The 20,351-nt window shown below is 40.4% G+C and overlaps 1 long non-coding RNA gene across 1 annotated transcript; it reads left to right on the forward strand.

Annotated features, from left to right (window-relative positions):
* Positions 1–658: 658 nt before the first annotated feature.
* LOC138828671 (uncharacterized) lies at positions 659–19,895 on the forward strand. Its single transcript, XR_011372300.1, has 3 exons — positions 659–751; positions 13,974–14,079; positions 19,734–19,895. It is a non-coding gene; the product is annotated as an uncharacterized lncRNA (long non-coding RNA).
* Positions 19,896–20,351: the final 456 nt, after the last annotated feature.

Raw genomic sequence — 20,351 nt, forward strand, 5'->3', positions numbered from 1 at the left:
TCCGCGGCGCGGCGCGGCCCCCTCCCCGCACACACAGACACCGGCGAGCGGCGGCGCGCGACGCGGGGACGGCGGCGCGGCTGCTGCGGCCCGCCGCCTCCTCACAGGCACCCGGCGATAGGCAGCCGGAGAGAAGCCCGCGCGCGTCCGTCGGTGCTGGTGTTGCCGCCGCTGCTGCCGCTGCCGCCGCCGCCGGGAATCACACGAGCGCCTCGGTCCCAGGCTGCAGCTCTTGTTGCCATGATGATGATGTCACGGACGCAACCACCGGGGGAGGGGAGAGGGGTGCGAGCGCGTGCGGCGGCGGAGGGAGGGCTGGGAGGAGTTGGGGGAGGGGCGCGGCGGGAAAAGGAGGGAGGAAGAGCGGGAGGGAGCACCCGGGAGGGACGCCGAGGCGGGGAGGGCGAGGTGTTTTCCTCCCCAGCTCTGGGCACGCAGGGAGTTGAAGAGGCTGGCGGAAAGCCGGGCTAGTGCCCGGGAATCGATGATTCGGCCGGTGATCACGGTCACCTGGACTCGAGTCAGCGGCGGGGCGGGTGGGGAGGGGGAGCACCGATCACATGGATGGACTCCGCGGGGCTAGCCGGAGGTGGGGGGGGGGGGGAGAAACCAGTGTCCAGGGCCGTTTGGGGGCGGGGGGGGGGCTAGACAGGATTGGCGAGAGCTGCGATCCTCGCGCTCGCCGCCCAGATCGCCATTTCACTTTCGGTAAACGGGGGGCGGGCGCTGCTGATAGATGATTTTTCCCAAGGTAAGAGATCTGCCCGCGGGGGAAAGAGGCGCGGCGCCGATCTCGAGCCGCGGCGGCCTCGCGGGAGGGCGGGAAGGCGGGCGGCGGAGTGGGCGGGGCCTAGCGCGGCCGCGCGGGTTCTTCTCAGGTGTCGCCGCCGCTCAGCACCCGGCCGGAGCAGGGAGGGAGGGGAGAGTGGCCGGGGGAGAGGGAGGAGAAGGCGCGAGGGGCGGGAGAGCGCGCGGGCCCCGGCTTCGGCCTATAAAAGGGCGGCCCTGGCGCCGCCGCGCTCCCTCCGCGCCCCTCCTCCTCCGCTCTGCTGCAGTGTCTGCGCCCGGCCACTTAATGAGATTTATGCTCTCAAGGCTCGGCCGGGCTTGGCCAGGGCCTGGCAGATCCGGCGCGCAGGGATTTCCCACCATCCCTCCCTCACCCTTCTCCTCTCGCCCGGGGTCTGTCCACCCTCGGGTTCCTCCGCGGCCCCGCCGCCGGCGGCCCCGGCGCGCGCAAGTACTTGTAAGGACTTGTCCGCTCCCGGTGACCTCCCTCCGCTCCTCCCCCGCGGAAGGGGCTGGAGAGCCTTTCAGAGAAAATTGTGGCCAGAGAGAAAGGCCCGTGAAAGTCACCGCGTTTGACGTGGACTCCCAGCGTCATTCATGAGCGCGTTGTGAGGGGTTTTACTACCCGGTGGCATCAAAGCCGGAGGGGAGGCGGGTAGAACCGCTAGACAAAACAAGTTTATTCCGAACTCCGGAGGGGGTGGAGCGGGGCCTGGGGGGACTGAAACGCAGGGGTGGGGCGGCAACTGAGGCAGCTGGGAACCCAGGGTTTTGTCTGGCTCGGTCACCGGTACTGGGCGTGACCTTGGGCAAATCATTTGATGGGGGAAGGGTCTGCCCACGTAACCCTAGAGGGTTTCAAGGGTTTCTTCCGAACAAAAAGAGTTCAACGATAGGAAGCAGACACTGGCTTCAAGTTCACAATCTGGTACCGAATTAGGACTCTGGAGGAGTCATGTTCAATCTAACCTTCCGAGGAATTTTTTTGCACACGCACAGGTGCATTCTACTGGTTATTTCGTTGCCTCGTATTTGAAGTGGTGGGAGATCTCATTTGAAACCATTGTGGGTCTTCAAATAGGAAAATCAAAAGGCTTAAAAGAACAGGTCCCTGAAAGATGTGCAAGAATTCAACACCATAAATCCTGAGGAACTTAACGCTTAACCCGGCGCTGGTTGCTGAGGTCTGTAATCCTAGCCACTTAGGAGGCTGAGATATGAGGATCACGGTTCAAAGCCAGCCTGGTCAGAAAAGTCTCCTTGAGACTTGTTGCCAATTAACCACTCAAAACCGGAAGTGGAGCTGTGGCTGAAAGTAGTAGCAGCTCCCAGGCCCTGAGTTCAAGCCCCACGACTGACCAAAAAAAAAAAAAAAAAAATTATGCTTGAAGGGATTTGAGACTGTATATCACAGTAAATTAGCCCTCAGTTCTTAACCTCAGAGCATCATTATAAACATTGGTGGCACGATTTGTAATTTGAAGTTGCCTAGTAACAGCCTTAAGAGGTAGAATATCTTAAATTGTTTTGAGGTTTTAGAAGGCTTGTAAAGTGATTCTAAAATATTGCTACCATATGCAAGGTCCTAGGTTCATCCCTCAAGCAATACACACATATGTATTTAGGTATGTATTTATGTATGTATGTATATATATATATACACACACACATATACAAATGCACAATACTCGTAATTTTCATGGTATTCCATCACACTGAAGGTGTTGTTTAAACTTTTATATTTTGACTCTTAACTGAATTCTATTTTGGAGATTGGAATCTGGACATCTGTATGGCAGCATTTCCACTATCCCCATGTTTCTCATGCAAGATAAGATAAAAAATTCCTGTATTGCATTATAAAATCCAATCTGTTCATAATTCTTAAACTAGACTCCCTAATTGAAAAAAATAACAGGTTCAAATTAGTTATTTCTAGGAGATCCTGTCCCCTTACCTCTGTATAAACATAATTCACTTTTAGGAAAAGTCTGTTAAAACCCCATGGAACACTGTTGGAATTTTAAAAATAATCACTCTTGAAAAATATTTGCAATATGAATATCGTTTCATTGCATGTGATTTAGTCTGTTGATGCTCAAATTGAAAACCTAAGTAGTCCTCTAGCAACTATCAAATGTGGTGGGGGGTTTTGTTTTTTGTTTTTTATAAACTCATCCTGAAGTCAAGTTCCTAGAATTTTGATTCAGAGAATAAGACCTTTAAATCAACTTTATTAGATAAGTAGGTTTGTCAGATCACTTTTCCAGCCTATTTTGTCAACTATGAAGTGGATATTAGTGTTTTAATTTATCAGCAATGTAACGTTAGTAATAACTTGGGATTTGGGAGTGTCATGTAGGAATAAAGACACCAACTCAAAAAGAACTTCTGCAGAAAGGTGCACTATCAGCCAAAAATCTGTCAAGCCAGCACACAGACCAGGCAAGCTGCTCCTTTTTCTTATCCCTAACCCATTAGGCCCTGCCCCTCTCCTCACATTGGTTGAGCTCAGGTTCATATTTTGTAAAAGGACAACAATTTTCACAAGATTTAACAGGAAGGAAGCAAATTACTTAGATAGAAAAGATGTTTTTCTTCCAGTGCGAAGGCTCAAGGTTCAAATTTAACAATTTGGGAGAAACTCCTCATCTGAAAATAGTAAAAACACCTTGACATGCCTTATCTATGTACAAAACGGAAAATGCAGAAATTGAACTCTATACTTAATCTTCTTAAAGCACCCTGTTTGGTTTCTTGTTTTGAGTGGCTACCACTTCTAGGTGATTCAAGATAAGGTAAGAGGCATACATGGTCCCTGTCCTTCTAGAGTTTATAGTCTGTCAAAACATTTTATAAATGTACAAGGGACTATATTGATCTAATCATGTCAATTAGCATTTTGTCATCTCTGAGCAATACTCATCTTTATGCCTTTACTAAAAGCCTGCCTAACAACCAATCTTCTGTACCACTGTTTTTCAATATCAGTTAATATTTGCTCCATTAGCAATTTATTATCTACAATAGAAAGAAACAGCTACCATAGTTTTGTGGTAAATACTATATTATGGCTTCTTCATCATATCCCCCTTTCCCTTTTGCTTTTTTTGCCTTAAAAGCTCAAAATAGGAAGTGGCACTGTAGCTCAAGTAGTAGAGTGCTAGCCTTGAGCTGAAGAGCTCAGGGACAGCACCCAGGCCCAGAGTTCAAGCCCCACAACCAACAAAAAAATTTAAAAAAAAAAACAACTCGGAATAAAAAACTGTTTCCAGACTCTCTTGCAGCTAGATGTTGGCAAGAAATTAGTGATGTGCTGGCAGGAAATTAGTGGTATGCTGGTAACTTAAAAAAAAAAAAAAAAAACTGGAGGAGGGAGGACCTGATATGTCCTGATATTCATGATACTCATCAAAGTGACTTCAGGTGAATGTGAATTAATTGGAAAGGGTGTGATCAATCATGAGCTAGCTTCAGTGAGGGATCTAGTTTCCAATAAGCAGATGTAAACAATGTCCTGAGACTTCAGCTGCACTCAGAAAAACTGGGCTCTTCTAACAAACACCAGGATAAAGATATCTTGTCCTTCCATGCAGTCGGGAAGGAGTCGTACCTGAAATCATAGACACTAACTAGCAGATGGTACTGTGTGTGTTTCTTATAGACTAGTCCTGATGTAGCATGTATATTGGTTCTGTTGTGTTTTTTTCCTGAATGTTATTTCTACTTATGGGTTATCTAAACCTGGTTCTCTGGCTCTCTGAGCAATCTGTAATCTAAATACTCCTCATTAATCTCTAGCTACTTAAACTAGCCCAGTCATGTTAGCTATATAATTTTGGGTCTCAGAGCAAAATGAAAATTTAGGATCTTTGTTCAAAATGTAGGAAAATGAAGATGTAGCCTCATATTTGGAATATCCTTTTTGTCTTTGCACAGTGCCAGACATATGGTTGGTACTGCAGAAGTAATTTTTCCTGCCCTCTTCATTGCACCATTTGGTGAGCAACTGGTGTTCATCTAGTTACTTTTATATGAGTTGTATGAAACTGTCTGAGACAGACAGTAATATTCTGAAGCCATCAGTAGCATCCATTTTCACTTTGTTGAAGATGAAAGTTCTTTGTGTAAAGGCCAATGCATCAGGAAATATTTCATCACCCTGGTATTTTCAACTTTTCTTCTAAATCATTGTATATCTGTGTTTTCACACTTAAAAGAGAAGTGGGAAACTACCCTAGTGGTCTTGCCAGATATTTTCAAATCAGAACTGGAGGAACTGAGTTTAAATTTATTTTCACTCAAATTAGGAGAGCAAGAGCTGTGATTTTTCTTACCTAAATTAGAAAGTAATTTCATTCTCCATTTATATTTAGCAGAGAACCAGAGGTTCTTGCCAGATCTACAAAGTAGAACAAAGATTAGTTTTATGAATGAAGGGTAACATTACTCACTTTTGTTAAGCTGCTACTTGCTTCTGCATTTATGTGTGTTTTGTTTTATTTTCTAATACTGGGGATTGAACTCAAGGCTTAAGTATACCACCAACTAGACCACATCTCCAATCCTTTTGTTTTAATTTATTCTTCAATTAGCTTTGTCCAGCTAGTTTGAACTTTTATCCTCCATTACCTGAGTAACTGGAACTACAAGTGTTTTATACCACAGATAAACCTGCAGTTGCTTATAGAATGAGGAGAAAGATCCTAGACTTCAAAGACTTAATTTATTAAAGACTTTGCCACTTGGCTGGGTGCTGGTGGCTCACATCTATAATCCTAGTTGCTCAGGAGGCTGAGATCTAGAGGATAACAGTTGGAGGTCATGCCAGGTGGAAAAGTTCACTAGACACTCCCCCCCATCTCCAACTAAGCAACATAAAACAAGGCTGGAGATGGCTCAAGTAGAGTGCCAGTCTAGCAAGCACATGGTTCTCAGTTCAAATGCCAGTACTGAAAAAACAAAACAAAACCACTGGGTCTTGGCTTACAGCCTTCCTTCTTCACCTTAACTATCCTGAGTGAATAAATCATCTTAGTAGACAGCCCATCTACTATATCCATGGTGTACATTAGTCTCCATCATCTGAACCTTATATACTATGTGCCAAGATAATAGTTTTATAAATTATTCTTTGCATACTCAAAATTAACAGCTCATTGCTGCTCATGCTTGTAATCCTAGCTGCTTAGGAGGCTGCGATCTGAAGATCATGGCTGGAAGTCAGCCCTGGCATGAAAGTTCACGAGACTCTTACCTCCAGTTAACCTCTAGAATACCAGAAGTAGAACTGTGCCTCAAAGTGGTAGAGCACTAGCCTTGAGTGAGAAAGCTTGGGGTCAGTGCCCAGTCCCTGAGTTCAATCCCTATGATCAATTTTTTAAAAAAGTTAGCAGTTCCTTGTCATGAAATCTCTGCTTTCAGTCACTTATTTCTGTTACTGCACCCTGGATGTTGTACATCCAGTCTGTTATACTTGTAACTTCATAAATGCAGTCTTCATATTCTATAGCCAAACCTCCATCCCAACTTTCTCAATTAGTGAAACTTTTAGTCCCTGACATCTCACCTCCATTCTCATCAGTCTGTCACTCTTCATTGATTTCTCTGACTTGGGACCTCAGTCTACAGACTTCTTTTTTCCTCTTGTTCTATTTTCACTTCCTGTCTTCTTTTGCTACCTTCTATATTAAATTATATTTATACTTTGTTTTTGCCAGAAGCCACAAGTCTCTTTGCCTGTTCTGCTATCACACTTACCTAGCAAAACACCAGCTCCAACTAAGTGTTGGCACTTACACTGCTGAGTGCGCCCAGAGAGAAAAATACTGCAGTGCAGATTGGCATTTTAGCACTGCAAATTTAGGACCACAGACTTCAATTAAATCCTTCTCTAGCCATGCTCCTGGGAAGAGAAGATTATATCTTATAATGTATTAATCTGTACCATCCCAGCTTTGTCCCCTATGTTCCTAAGTAGTGTTATGAAATTTTATAGTAATAGGCTGAATAGTTTCAATTATCATTATTTTCCCCCTCCCCCTCTCTTTCTCTCTTTCCTCTCTCTCTCTCTCTCTCTCTCTCTCTCTCTCTCTCTCTCTCTCTCTCTCTCTCTCTCTCTCTCTCTCTCTCTCTCTCTCTCTCGTGCTTACTTTCCTGTGTTAGTCTACAATTGGAGATCTAGATCATCTGGTAAGATACATTTCTAATATTTTAAATTAATATTTGATCAGTTAAAAAGAGCATGTCTCAGACATTCTAAAATGAAATAATAACTGAAGGAAAATTATTAAGGATAGAGCCTCTACTTAGATTTTTATAAATCCAAGCAGTCCTTCTTATACTTTAGAACCAGGGGCCTTATTCTCATATATTTTGAGGCATTTCATTCTTGCCTTTTCCAACTTCCTAAAAACACACTTTTTTCCTTTTTTTCTTCTCCTTTTTTCTCATTTCTTTTCTTCCTTTTCTTTTCTTTTTAACCCAAAGTAGCAGGTGGATGTTGGTTGTACATATGGGTCATTTATTGAATGTCAATAGAGCATATTGGTTACAGGTGAGGCTCTGCAGGCCAGTTTCCCTATTTAGCTGTTTTGTGGTTTTGAATGAGTTGCTTTCTGTGCCTCATTTGCCCTAACTGTGTAATATTAAGATAATAACCCTAGGACTTACCTCACAACGTTGCAAGAATCCAGGTTTTATGTCTGTATGTGTATGCATATATGTATTTTGTATGTGTATACAGTTGTTAAATTAGTTAATACTTTAGACTAGTAAGTACTCAACTGTAAGCTATTATTCATAATTTAGAGGCAGTTTCCCACTTCCTAAAATATACTTATTCATGAACAAGGAGAGTGTAATGATGAAAGCTAGGAGCTATTAAAATTCCATTGATTGGATGTAAAAGGTAGACTCTTAGAATTGCAAAAGATCCAAGTAATTATTTAGCTCATTAGGTCTTAATCAATTATATGCACCAGAATTACTTATATAGTGTTGTAAAGATAAAGGTTACCCAGGTCCTTCTCACATCTACCAAGTCCATGTGGTCTGTCTGTCAAGAATCACTGAAATAATTCAAGTCAATGTTTTTAAGCTGAGGAAATTGAGACTTAGAGATTGTGAATGACTTGCTCAAAACGCTATAGGATAAGACTGCTTTGTGGATCTAAATTATTTAACTTCTTTGTCAGTGATCTTCTTTTATGTTGTTTGCCCAATATAGTCGCTTTTTAGAGGAGCTAATGAAGGAGTTTGTCTTCTTAGTGGTTTTAGAAAGAATAATAAATGCTCTTAAACTGTACTTTATCCAGGGTTTGGCTCAAAAACACAAAATTTACTTTATAATTCATGCTGAAGACTATTGTATATTTACAATAGGATTTAAAGTAAGTTTTGAGGTGTTCTTCATGTGGACATTAGTCTTCGATACTAATGCATGCTGGCTGCTAATTAGTACAAAAAAACACTGTGTGTGACTAAGAGCTACTCTATCCCACCTCACAGACTGAGAGACAACAAATGTTTTACAGAGTTGTAGCCATTTCATAGCATTCAAATTTTCAAAAAATATGCACTTTTTCTTCTTATTTTTATTTTTTTGGGTAGTTCTGGGGCTTGAACTCAGGGCCTGAGCACTGTCCTTGAGTTTTTGTGCTCAAGGCTAGCATTCTAACACTTGAGCCACAGCTCTGCTTCTGGCTTTTTGGTGTTTCAATTGCAGATAAGCATCTCAAGGATTTTACTGCTTGGGCTGGCTTCAAACAACAATCCTTAAATCTCAGCTTTCTGTGTAGCTAGGATTACAAGCATGAGCCACTGATGCCCAGGAAATATACACTTCTTTTAACTAAGTAGGGATTTTTTTGCATAGTTTCAAATGTTTTGTTTTTAACCTTTATAAAATATTCTCAGAATTTTCCAGTCTGTGAATAGTTGTTGTATAAAAAAAATCAGTGGTCATTAGGTAAAGCATCCTTATTGCAGCTTTACTGATTGGTAGACTATAAAACTAAAAACTAAAAGAAAAGGTTTTCATATGTGGCAGTCTAATATTATAACTCTAAAATATATTTTTGTATATCTAACAAAAATACATTAAAATTTGTATGCACAGTTCTACAAAATGAAACAATTAGATGACAGGGAAGAACAAGAAAAATAAAGTTCAAATTAAGTCCACCTCTTAAAGCAGATTTTATTGAATTTCTCTATACTTGGTATTATAATTATTTTCATGTGTTTCTTTGTTAGAGATGGTAAATTACTGTGCTTTAGCTTTTAATTCCTTAGACACTTCCATTTTATTCACCTTGTTTGGTAAATTCCATTTTATTCACCTTGTTTTGGTAAAATGTTTGGTACAGTCCTCCCCAAAAGTCCATCATCTCAGATTTCCATCAACATGTTACTACTCTTGCTTCTCCTGTGTTTCTACTTTATACTTCATTTCAGATTCACTTGAAGCTTGGATCTTTTCATCTGAAGCTTGTATTTGGATTCATGGCATTGGGATCTCCGCTCAACTTTAATGTCTTTGGTTTAGACTATCTAATTCCAAAATTAATATCTTCTGATTCCTGGCACAGCTACAGGCAGGTTAGCTCATAGGACCCACCTTACGCACAAACTCTCTCTATATATCTATTCACATCTATTAAACAGATTTTACTTATCATTTACTATGTGTTGGCACTATATATAGCTACAGAATTCTCCCTTAAGCTATTATTATTATTATTAAGGTGATGTACAGAAGGGTTACACCTAACGTAAGTCAGATAATAAGTACTTTTTTTTTTGGACAATGCCACCCCTTCCCTCTCTCTCTCCCAGTCTTTCCCTTCCATCTCCCCACCCACAAGTTGTATAGTTCATTTTCAACATAGTATCTAGTTAGTACCACTGCTGCATTTGTTCACCCTTTGTCCCTTCATTTCTGTGCCCCTCCACCTTCCCAAAGACAGATAAACGAACAAGGCAAAAAGAAAAGAAAACAAAAACAACAAAGGAAAACCTCGTTTCCATTTCCTGGAGTTCATTTCAATAAATAATCGTTAAGGCTCTTAAAATTTGAACATGCATAATGATAATTTAAGATAGTATATGCTCAGCTAATATCAAGTTGTACATAAAAACTGGACAATGATTAACAAAAGCATAATACAGAAAGATACTTATCAGGGAGTTAAGTAATGACCAATAGTCAATGGGTCATTACCAACAAGAACCAGGAGTAATGAGTCATACATTTTTTAAAAATTGAGAACTGTTCATTTCATTAAGTGCCTGATATGTGTAAGGCACTATACTAGGTACTGGGGATAAAAAGAGGACTTGATCTCTGCAGGCCGGAGGAAAGGTTAATCTTTTCATGTCTTTCAGAGCGGTATCTTATGTAAAATGTTGGTACTCCATTTCTGACCTTTGCCTCCACCTTAGGACCTTTGCTTGGTCACCACAGGATTAAAGCCTTGTTTTACAACGAATATATACATTCCTTATCCTCTAAAAGTACTTTTGCATTTTTTTGACTTGGCTAAGGAAAATGTATCTCAACCATAAATAAGAGCAATTTTATTACTTAAAACTAAGGGAATAAAACTGCACCAGATAACCAAAGAAGACAAGTAGATGTTTCAAGATACTCAAGGTGATGTGGAAAATGGATTAGAAGTGATATTAGGAGCAAGAAACTGGTTCAGAGACTGTTGGAGTAATCTAACCTGCTTGGTTATAAGAGTTTAAGCTAAGCTAAGATGAAAGTAGAGTCCTTCCTGGCTACCACAACCATAATCTTTCCATTCCCTCAGCTGTGCAACTCAAAACTGGATAGGTGATTCTAGTTTAGAATTGACTCAAACAGAAGGTCTCAAAAACATAAATGCTCAGTTTACTTTTTTAGACTTAAAAAGCAGTGGTCTTACTGTCAAGTAGTCCCAGTTACTTTCTTACTTGAAGCATGCATGGTTCTAACAGTCTTCACCTTAATTCAGTGCACTCCCTTGAAAAGGTTTTGTTTTAGTTAGCCCTAATTGGTTCCTAGGGCTTACAATCAAAAAGCCCTAACCAGTCATGGTAGTGCACACCTATAATTCCAACATTCATGAGAGAGAGGCAAAAATATCACAAATCTGAGTCCAGCCTGGGCTGGTCTCAAAAACAAACAACAATCCAAGAGAACAACAACAACACCCTAATGAATGCTGTGATACATACATGTGAGACACCTGGGGATAACCACATAGGGACTGTTGGAAATGTGGAGTAGAAGTATGGATCTCAAAATCACTGGTGATGACTTTGGTCACTGATGCGTTAGCAACATTACCTGAGAACTTGTTAGAAATACAGATTCTCAGATTTACTAATTATGAATCTGTGAGAATGAAGCATAAACACTCTGCATATTCACAAGCTCTCTGAGTAATTCTGATATGCAATATATTTCAAGAACCAACTTAACTTGTGTTTAAGGGGAGATTAGGGATAGAGATAAAAACATATCAGATATATGATGCTCATTGTTAGAAGAATGAATAAAATACCAGAAAAATAGAAGAGAAGCCCTTAAAGTAGAGGGAATATACAAAGAAATAAAGAATAGTGCATACAATTATCCTGCCCATGTAATTGTAGCCCCTCTGTACAGTATGTTCTCAAATAAAATAAAATAAAATTTAAAAAAAAAGAATAGTGCATACAGAAAAGGAAGAAGAAATTTAATAGTAAGTGTGAAATAACCTACACTCAGGTGAAGAAAGTGCCAAAGCTATAGGACTATTAGGAGGTTTTGGTGTTAGGTAATAGGGGATTGATAACAAACCAACACAGGGACATGTGCCTATAAAGCTTGGTACTCAAGACATTGAGGCAGGAGAATGGCTTGCGCACAGAGTTCCAGGCCAAAATAGCAAGTTCCTGGACAAAATAGGAAGACACTGTCTTAAAACGACGGGGAGCAAATAGAATAGATACAGATAATGGCAAGGGAATTAGGCAAAAAATAAAGGATACTTTTTGTGGCAGTTTGAGAGTACAGCAAGTAATAAGGATAATATTTTTTTAATATTTTTTTTGTCCTGGGGCTTGAACTCTGGGCCTGGGGGCACTGTCCCTCCGCTCTTCAGCTCAAGGCCAGCGCTCTACCAATTAAGCCACAGTGCCACTTCCTGTTTTCTGGTGGTTTATTGGAGATAAGAATCTCATGGACTTTCCTGTCTGGGCTGGCTCTGAACCATGATCCTCAAATCTCAGCCTCCTGAGTAGCTAGGATTACAGGCGTGAGCCACCAGCACCTGGCCAGGATAAGATTTTTTTTTTCTGGATATGTTTTAGTCTTTGATCTGTAACATAAATCCTAAACAAAATAGCTTAAGATACTAATTGCTATTGAAGCTCACATGTCTGAGAATTGCCTGACATCAGCTGAGCATGTTTGCAGCCCTTAAAAATCTATTGGGGGGGCTGGGAAGGTGGCTCAGTGGTAGAGCGCTTGTCTTGCATGCCTGAGGCCCTGAGTTCGATTCCTCAGCACCACATAAGCAAAAAGTAAAAAGCCGGAAGTGGTGCTGTGGCTCAAGTGGTAGAGCGCTAGCCTTGAGCTGAAGAGCTGAGGGACAACGCCCAGGCCCAGAGTTCAGGCCCCACGACTGGACAAAAAAAAAAAAAAAAAATCTATTGGGATCTTTGCTCTAAACTGGACTATGTTTCACTTACCTGTCATTCTCCTCCTAGAGGATTGCTCTAGCTTGCTTAGGTATGTCTTCCTCATGGCGATGGGAGACATGTTTAAGAGGACCAACAGAAACACACAGACCTCTTGAGGTCTACAGTACAAACTGATGCACCAACAATTATGTCTCCATCTTTTGGCCAAAGTAGTTTATATGGTCACAAATATATTGAAGGATGTAGAGAAATAGAATTCACCTTTTTTTAAGGAAAATTATAAAATGGCATGTCAACGGGTATAGGGTCGTGGAGAGATGAACATACAGAATGAAGAAGAAAGGAAGTAAGAGGCAAATCAATAAAAAAAAAAAAAGTGCTTTGATTTGAAAATCAGGGTTCCCTAAAGGCATATCTGTTAAAGGCTTTATTTCCACGGTGGCTCCATTAAAGTGGTAGAACCTTTAAAGAGTACGGCATTAGTGGAAAGTATGTGGGTCATTAGGGGCATGCCCTTGAAGGAAATTTTTGGACCGTAGTCTATCTTTCTCTTTCTGTTTGCTGACCCATGATATCACTGGTTTGTTCTTCTTTGTACTTCTGCCATGATGTGCCACTTTTATCAAAGGAACAAGACTGGGGCCACCTAGTCTTCGAATAGAACCTCCATAGTATAGGTCAAAATAAACCTTTTCTCCTTACAAGTTAATTGCCTCTGGTATGGTCATTATAGTGATGGAAGCTGACTAACAGGTCACAGTAGGTCAGAACCTTTGAAAAAGGAGGGACACTAGGCAAGGAAAGAAGGGAATTTAGTTGGATTTAACTTAGCAAATTACAGTCATGGCTACCCAGTTAAATATGAATTTCACAAAGAAACTCTAAAGTATAGCCTTAGATATTTGGTTCTGTATAATAATGGGGTTAAAAATCTAATTTGATATTACAGAACTGGAGCTAGAATAGAAGCATGAGCTCTGAGACAGGGAACCTGGTTTTGTGATGTTTATCAAGTATGCTAACTTGCCTGTTCATAAGCTCATTATTTGTAAAATAGGAATAATAATATTCTTAACTCACAGGTTTGTTGCAGAGTATGTTAAAATAAACTATTATATTACGTCGAACACCTAGTAAATCCTCAAATTTTATTTTATTTTTTCTAGTGCCTAGAAATGTTCTTTTTTAATTATGAAAATGCTGTACAGAGGGGTTACAATTACATGAGCAAGGTAATGAGTACATTTCTTATCAAGCATTGTTTCTTATTATTTTAAATACCACTTCCATGTATCTACCACTAATAAATAGGAATGCCTTAGAAAGTACTATTTTTAAAAATGACAAGTATACATTTATTGTGCATTTTCTTCCTTGTCTAGTAAATGCATACACAATTATCTAACTATTGAAGTGAAGCTCATACAACCTTAATCATTTAAGGTTGTTTGCCTTACTGTTATTACCAGAAAATAATTATGCTCAAATCATATCTGTCTCATTTTCCCTAGGTGACCACACTTTGGGATTTTCATAGTTTGAGTAATTCCTGTGGGCTCTACCACCCAGCAAGTTAAGGAAGACAGGATTCCTCCCAGGGGGCTGTATTCTGGGAATGTAAGCAGCTTGTTTTCATGAAATCTGTAACTTGCTTGCTCTGGCCTCCTGTTAGAAGCTGTGGTAGTTGTGGTAGTTGTGTTTTTAGTTGTTCTTTCTTCCATCTTACACAAATTTTGTAAATTATTTGCATATAAAGATTTTGAAAAATGACTTGTTTTATGGTAACATTTTGCTTATACAAAGAAAAAACTTTTTAAGTAATTACTGCTGGGGTCTATTTTTCTCTTTTAAAATAAATGAAAATATTAATTGATATTGTTATCTATGAATAAAATGAAGACCAGAAAATGCCTTTGCTTTTAATTTTTAAAGTAAGGTAATATTATTCTCTGTTTGGATGGGGCCTTCTAAGGAATTACCACAGTCTCATACACAATTGACTTAAATACATTCCTTATCTTTAAAAGGAAAAGGAATAGGGTCATTGAGTAAATCACATGTGTTCACAGTCTTGTCTGGTGTAATAATATACTACACAAACACATTATTCTGTAGTCAGAAGGGTAAGGGGACATTTGAAGCAGGAATTGCCCTTGAGGAGACCTTTTTCTGTTTAAAGAATAGTGCAGTGAAAGACCACACAGTAGAAGATAACAGAAAATATCTTCTGTGCCTTCCCCCACCTTTTACTTTCACCTTCTCTTTTGTTCTCTAAGGACATCTGTTGTAATCATTATTCTGTGCAATTCATAGGTGCATAGCAGGAGGTATATCGTATTTCATTTATTATTTTGTCTACTATAATTATTGCTCTCTTTTCTATCATGCCACTGTGGGTTTTTAAATATTTTGTTTATTAAAGATATGAAAGTATGTTATAGAAAATTTATTAGGGACTGTAGGTAGTATATTTTTTAATTCTTAACTATCAAACCAATTCAATAAAATTCCTTTGGGAGCCTAATGAGCTTTTATTGAGTTTTAAAGAGAAAACATACTAAAAAGAAATGGCTTTTTGTTTTGTTTTTGGTGCTGGTCCTAGTGCTTGAACTCAAGGCCTGGTCACTATCCCTAAGGTTTTCTACTCAAGGCTAGTACTCTACTACTTGAGCCACAACTTTACTTCCAGCTTTTTGAGTTAGTCAATTGGAGATAAGAGTCTTACAGATTTTTCTGTGGTTTTGAACCATGATCCTTAGAACTCAGCCTCCTGAGTAGCTGGGTTTACAGGCATGAGTCAATAGTTCCCCTAAAAAGAAGTGATTTTTAAAAATGAACTTTAAATTTTATTCTTAGTGTTAATCACAATGGACTTTTAGGTAATTTCAAATAAAATTGAGTAGTGAGACATTTTACTTGAAAAATTAATGAGCTCACAGCTCCACTTCATCTTTTGTGGTGGTTAATTGGAGATAAGAGTCTCACAGATTTTCCTGCCCAGGTTGCCTTCAAACCACAGTTTTCAGATCTCAGCCTCCCGAGTAGCTATATAAGCATAAGCCACTGGCATCAGGCCTTTAAGAAATTCTTAATTGTGAGCAAGAATTATGTGAGAAATCCAAAATTGATGCATCATTTTAAATATTTTCAGTAGTTTGATTTTTTTTGTCATGGATATAACTCAAAATTCAAATTTTTACTCTTATTAGAGGTTCCTAAATTGCCATCCAATTTTATCCTCTGTTTATCTTTTAGTTTTTTTTGAAATTTATGTTTAAGGATTTTTAACACTTTTTTGTTATAAAAAATTTCAAACATATCTGAAAGTAAAGCAAACACTATAATGAAATCACCCAAGTTATGTTTCAGCTTTTAGTGATATATAATCCCAGATATTATGATTGTTTATATTCAATAGATAAACAGGAACTAAAGAAATGCTATTGTTTAATACACACTTAAAGTGTAGCTGGGCGCTGGTGGCTCAGGCCTATAATCCTAGGTATTCAGGAGGCTGAGATCTGAGGATTACGGTTCAAAGCCAGCCCGGGCAGGAAAGTCCGTGAGACTCTTATCTCCAATAAACCACTAGAAAACCAGAAGTGGCTCAAGCGGTACAGCACTCTCCTTGAGCTGAAGAGCACAGGGAGAGCACCCAAGCCCAGAGTTCAAGCCCACGACCAACCAAAAAAAAAAAAAAAAAAAAGAAGAATTTATGTAAATCAAAATTTTAATAACATCCAATTATTTTTCAGCCTATGACAAGTCTTAGTCCAAAAGCTTGTTGGTGGTCAGCATATTTTTTTCCCTTAATATTTTTAGTGTTACTGTTAAGGTGATGTACAAAGGGGTTATAGTTATATATGTCAGGTAATGAGTACATTTCTTTTTGAAGGTCACCTCTTCCTCATTTTCTCCCAGTTTCCCTCTGGCTCCTCTACCCCATAAGTTGTATAGTCCACTTTCAATGTAGTGTCTGGTGAGGAGCCTATATTTTTCTCACAGAAATAACAAATACAAAATGGCTTTTAGCTTTTAAGCTAATTCTCATTAATTCCTCATAGTTAATGAAAATCTACCTATTACTTTTTACATTATTTCAATGAGAAAATGCCTCCTTTGCAACTTACATACTGAGGAACATCATCTTCCCTTCTACTAAGAATGGGAACTTAAGCTCTCCTGCAATATGGATCATGTCTGTCATGATGAGTCCTTAAGATTTCTCAACAGAACTAGCAGAAACTAAGACAATGAGGAGAAAGATTGTGTTCTTTACATTCTCTTCTGAAGTTGTTCCTATGCTGGGGGTTGAAGAGGTTAGAGAGTCAAGATCTCCTGTAATAGGGATTATGCATCTGATTGTTCCTACCTCTCAACAAAAGTAGCAGGAACTTGAACAGTAGAGGAATCAGGGTGAGGGAGAGATGAGAGTACATTCTATCCATATCATTCTGAAATTATAATTTTTTCTGCTAGTAGATTTTGTTTCTGTAATTTAAAAGAAGTTCTTAAGTATAAAAGAAGAAAAATGAAACCCTTCTTTATAAAGCTTATAATACAGACTTTAAAAAATTGTCTTATTATTTTTTAAGTTTCTGATAGAAAAAAATCACATTTATTGGCTAAGGCATGCCTAAGACAACAACAAAAGATTCCTGTGTGTTAAATAGATTATAAGTATAGTTACTAAACTGCCAGTAAGCTAAAACTAGGTTGTTGGAATAATGCTAATAATGAAACTTTAGAGTATGTGAGGATAAAAGATGGAAACAGCTAAGCTACACTGCTACTGTCTGCTAGTCTATACTTGCACCCTTTCAATTTGACTTTAAATTCTTACTCTTTCAAGCACTTTCTTCTCTAAGCCAGTCCTTAGAGGCACAGCCCTCTGCTAATTAATTTCTCCTCATCTTAGATATATATGTAAAAAAACAAAGTGCTATAAATATGCAAATACTTTATGGGTATAGCAAAAGGAGCAAAATTCAGAAAGAGTGGAGTAAATGAAAATAAGCCTTTCAGAATTAGGAATCCTATATATTATAGTGTTCTATGACCTGAGAAAGTCACTTAAAACCTTCCTGGATGATCTATAAAATGAGTTTAGCTGACATAAATTAGCCTTGTTCCTTCTAGCTCTGAAAAAAAAATTCCATACTGCAAATAGTCATTCTAGAATCTGGAAGTCTTCATATGTGGCAGTAGTGTGGCAGGTAGATTTCCTGTCAGCTCATACAGGCTCCAATCTCACATGCCCTCCAGAGAATGCAAATGCTTGTAAGTGACTTGGACTCCCAAAGCTAACTACCTCCTTTCACAGAGGGAGAAATGTCAGTAATCCTTATATTCAAAGAGAACCAGACACACTTTGTGCATTGACTAAACTTAATGCAGCATGGTGTACAACAGCTTCCCTGCAGGCTAGATTGAGATTTGGCCTACTATGTGTCAAGGAACACACAAACTACTACTTTATACAGGCTACCATGCTTGTCCTCACAATAACCCTGAGAGATGGGAGCACTGTCCTCATGTTATAGATACTAAGAACTAGTTGATGGAGATAATCATTGGTGTAACTGGATTCAAACCTGCTGTGAGAATGAAGTCTTGGTTTCCTACATTGTACTTACTCACAAAGTAGTTACTGGATTTGGGGGTTACAGAGCCTTAATTGCCATCAGTTTCACACCTACCAGCAACTCAAAGCAACTCTGGCTCCTCTGTGGAATCTGAACCCTACAACAATAAGGGCTAGCTCGTGTCTCTGAAACGGTTTACCCCTAACCCAAGGAAGACATGTTCCACGTCCCCAGCCCAGCTCTTCTGAAGTCTCACAAGCCCGCCCTGAAAACCTCATATTACTGCAGCTGGGAAACTCAGAATGTCAATTAGCTCTTTGTTAATTTATGACCTCCAGAGCTCAAGACGCTCCACTGAGGCAAGGACAGTGAAAGGTGGACAGAAGAAAGCGGTCTTGAGCCCACCCTGTCCTGGGCTGGATGCCAGAACCAAGAGCAGCCTCAGCCACCAAACCTCCAGCCTCCAACCCCAGACCTCCGAAGCTCCAAACCCCCAAAGGGGGAGGCTTTCCCCTTCTTCCCGTCCTCCTCCTCGGCAGGCCTCTCGCGCTCCCCAGGCCTGCCCTGCCGCCGGAGGCGCCTCTCTAGAGGGAGGCCCGGAATGACCTCCGGAGGAGGTCCCAAAGGCCTCTCGCGGCCTGCCCTGTCCTCCACAGGCCTGCCCTGCTCCGGCAAGCTTTCCCGGCCTGCCGCCTTTCCCTCCACTCCTACTACTCTCCTTCCTCCGCACTCCCTAACTCCATACTAGCTAACTAATGGTATTTTCCTCACGGTTTTCCCCTCGCGGTTTTCCCCAAACCGTTTTCCAACTGCCATTTATGCTCCTCCCCCAAGCTGCCCACTGTCCAATCACTTCCTGAAAGCTCACCATGTGGGGCTCGACGCTCCACCCCCCCAGTACCATGCCCCGCCCCTTTCAGCACCAAGCCCCACTCCTTCGGCAGCATGCCCCACCCCTTCGGCCTCATGCCGGGTGGGGAGGTGACATCAGCCTCTCAAAGCCCTGCTCTGTCAGGTGGCCTGGGCTGTGGAGTGGTGAGGCTCGCCTCTTGATGCCACGCCCCCTCCAGTAGGCCCGGGCCACGGGGCCATGCTATTGGGCCCTGCTGGTTATCAGGACCCCACGGGTTATTACAGTTACTGTAATAAATACCTAAGACGATCCACTTTAAAAGAGATCATGGAGGCGGGGAAAGTGGCTCAGTGAGAGAGCGCTTGCCTTGCATGCATGAGGCCCTGGGTTCGATTCCTCAGCACTACATAAGCAGAAAAAGCCGGAAGTGGTGCTGTGGCTCCAGTGGTAGAGCTCTAGCCTTGAGCTGAAGAGCTGAGGGACAGCACCCAGGCCAGAGTAGTTCAGGCCCCACGACTGACAAAACAAAACTAAAAAAGAAAGAGATCGTAGTCATTTGGCTCCATTACCTTTAGGTACCCATCACGTAGAAAGCACATGATAGAACCAGCTGTTCACATCATGGCAGTTAAGGAAGCTGAAGACTAGTATCCCACAATCCCCTTTGAGGACATGACCCCACTTCCTAAAGGTGCCTAGAGACCAAACCTTAAACATATGAGCATTTGGGGAACTTTCAAGATCCAAACTGTAGCACCCAGACACTTTTGATCTACAGAGGCAACTTTCAAACGTGATGTTTCTAGCAGGACTTCATTTCCTGTTACTTGTAGTGTTGTGAGTGCCAGAGGACAAATTTCCAGTGGACTCAGAGAAGAACTTGTCTCAAGATGGTAACTTAAGAAAAATGAAAATAGAGTCTTGAAGAACTGCAGTTGTCAGGTGATTCTACAGAGAGGTATTCACCTGCAAAACCTTATTCTGCACCAGAAACATCAAAGGTTAGTAGTTCTAAATCTCTAAATTCCTAACAGCAGATGAAAGGCTATCCAAATTTAAGACATTAAGCTCAGAAATTCCCAGAAATAGCTTAAGGCAGTTCTTTACATACATTCCTAAGACCTACAGCTTTAACCTCACCTGGGAATTTATTAAAAATACAAATTCTTAGGCCCTATGATAGTCCTACGGGATCAGAAGTGGGGTCTAGAAATATGTGGTCTTAAAAATTTTATAATTAAGTAGTCGTGCAGAGAGGTAACCATTCCATAAGTCAGTATAATGCATGAGTACAATGCATCTTGATCAGTACTACTACCCTTTCTATCAGTTATACTTATTTATTCATGTACTTACTTATTTATTATATACTTATTTATACATTTATATTTATACTTATTTATACATTTATATTTATACCAGAAGCATTGTGCCTAGAATATGTTAAGTTA

Source organism: Dipodomys merriami, unplaced genomic scaffold (genome assembly GCF_024711535.1).
Source record: "Dipodomys merriami isolate MVZ:Mamm:240054 unplaced genomic scaffold, mDipMer1.0.p SCAF_160, whole genome shotgun sequence".
NCBI classification, from domain to species: domain Eukaryota; kingdom Metazoa; phylum Chordata; class Mammalia; order Rodentia; family Heteromyidae; genus Dipodomys; species Dipodomys merriami.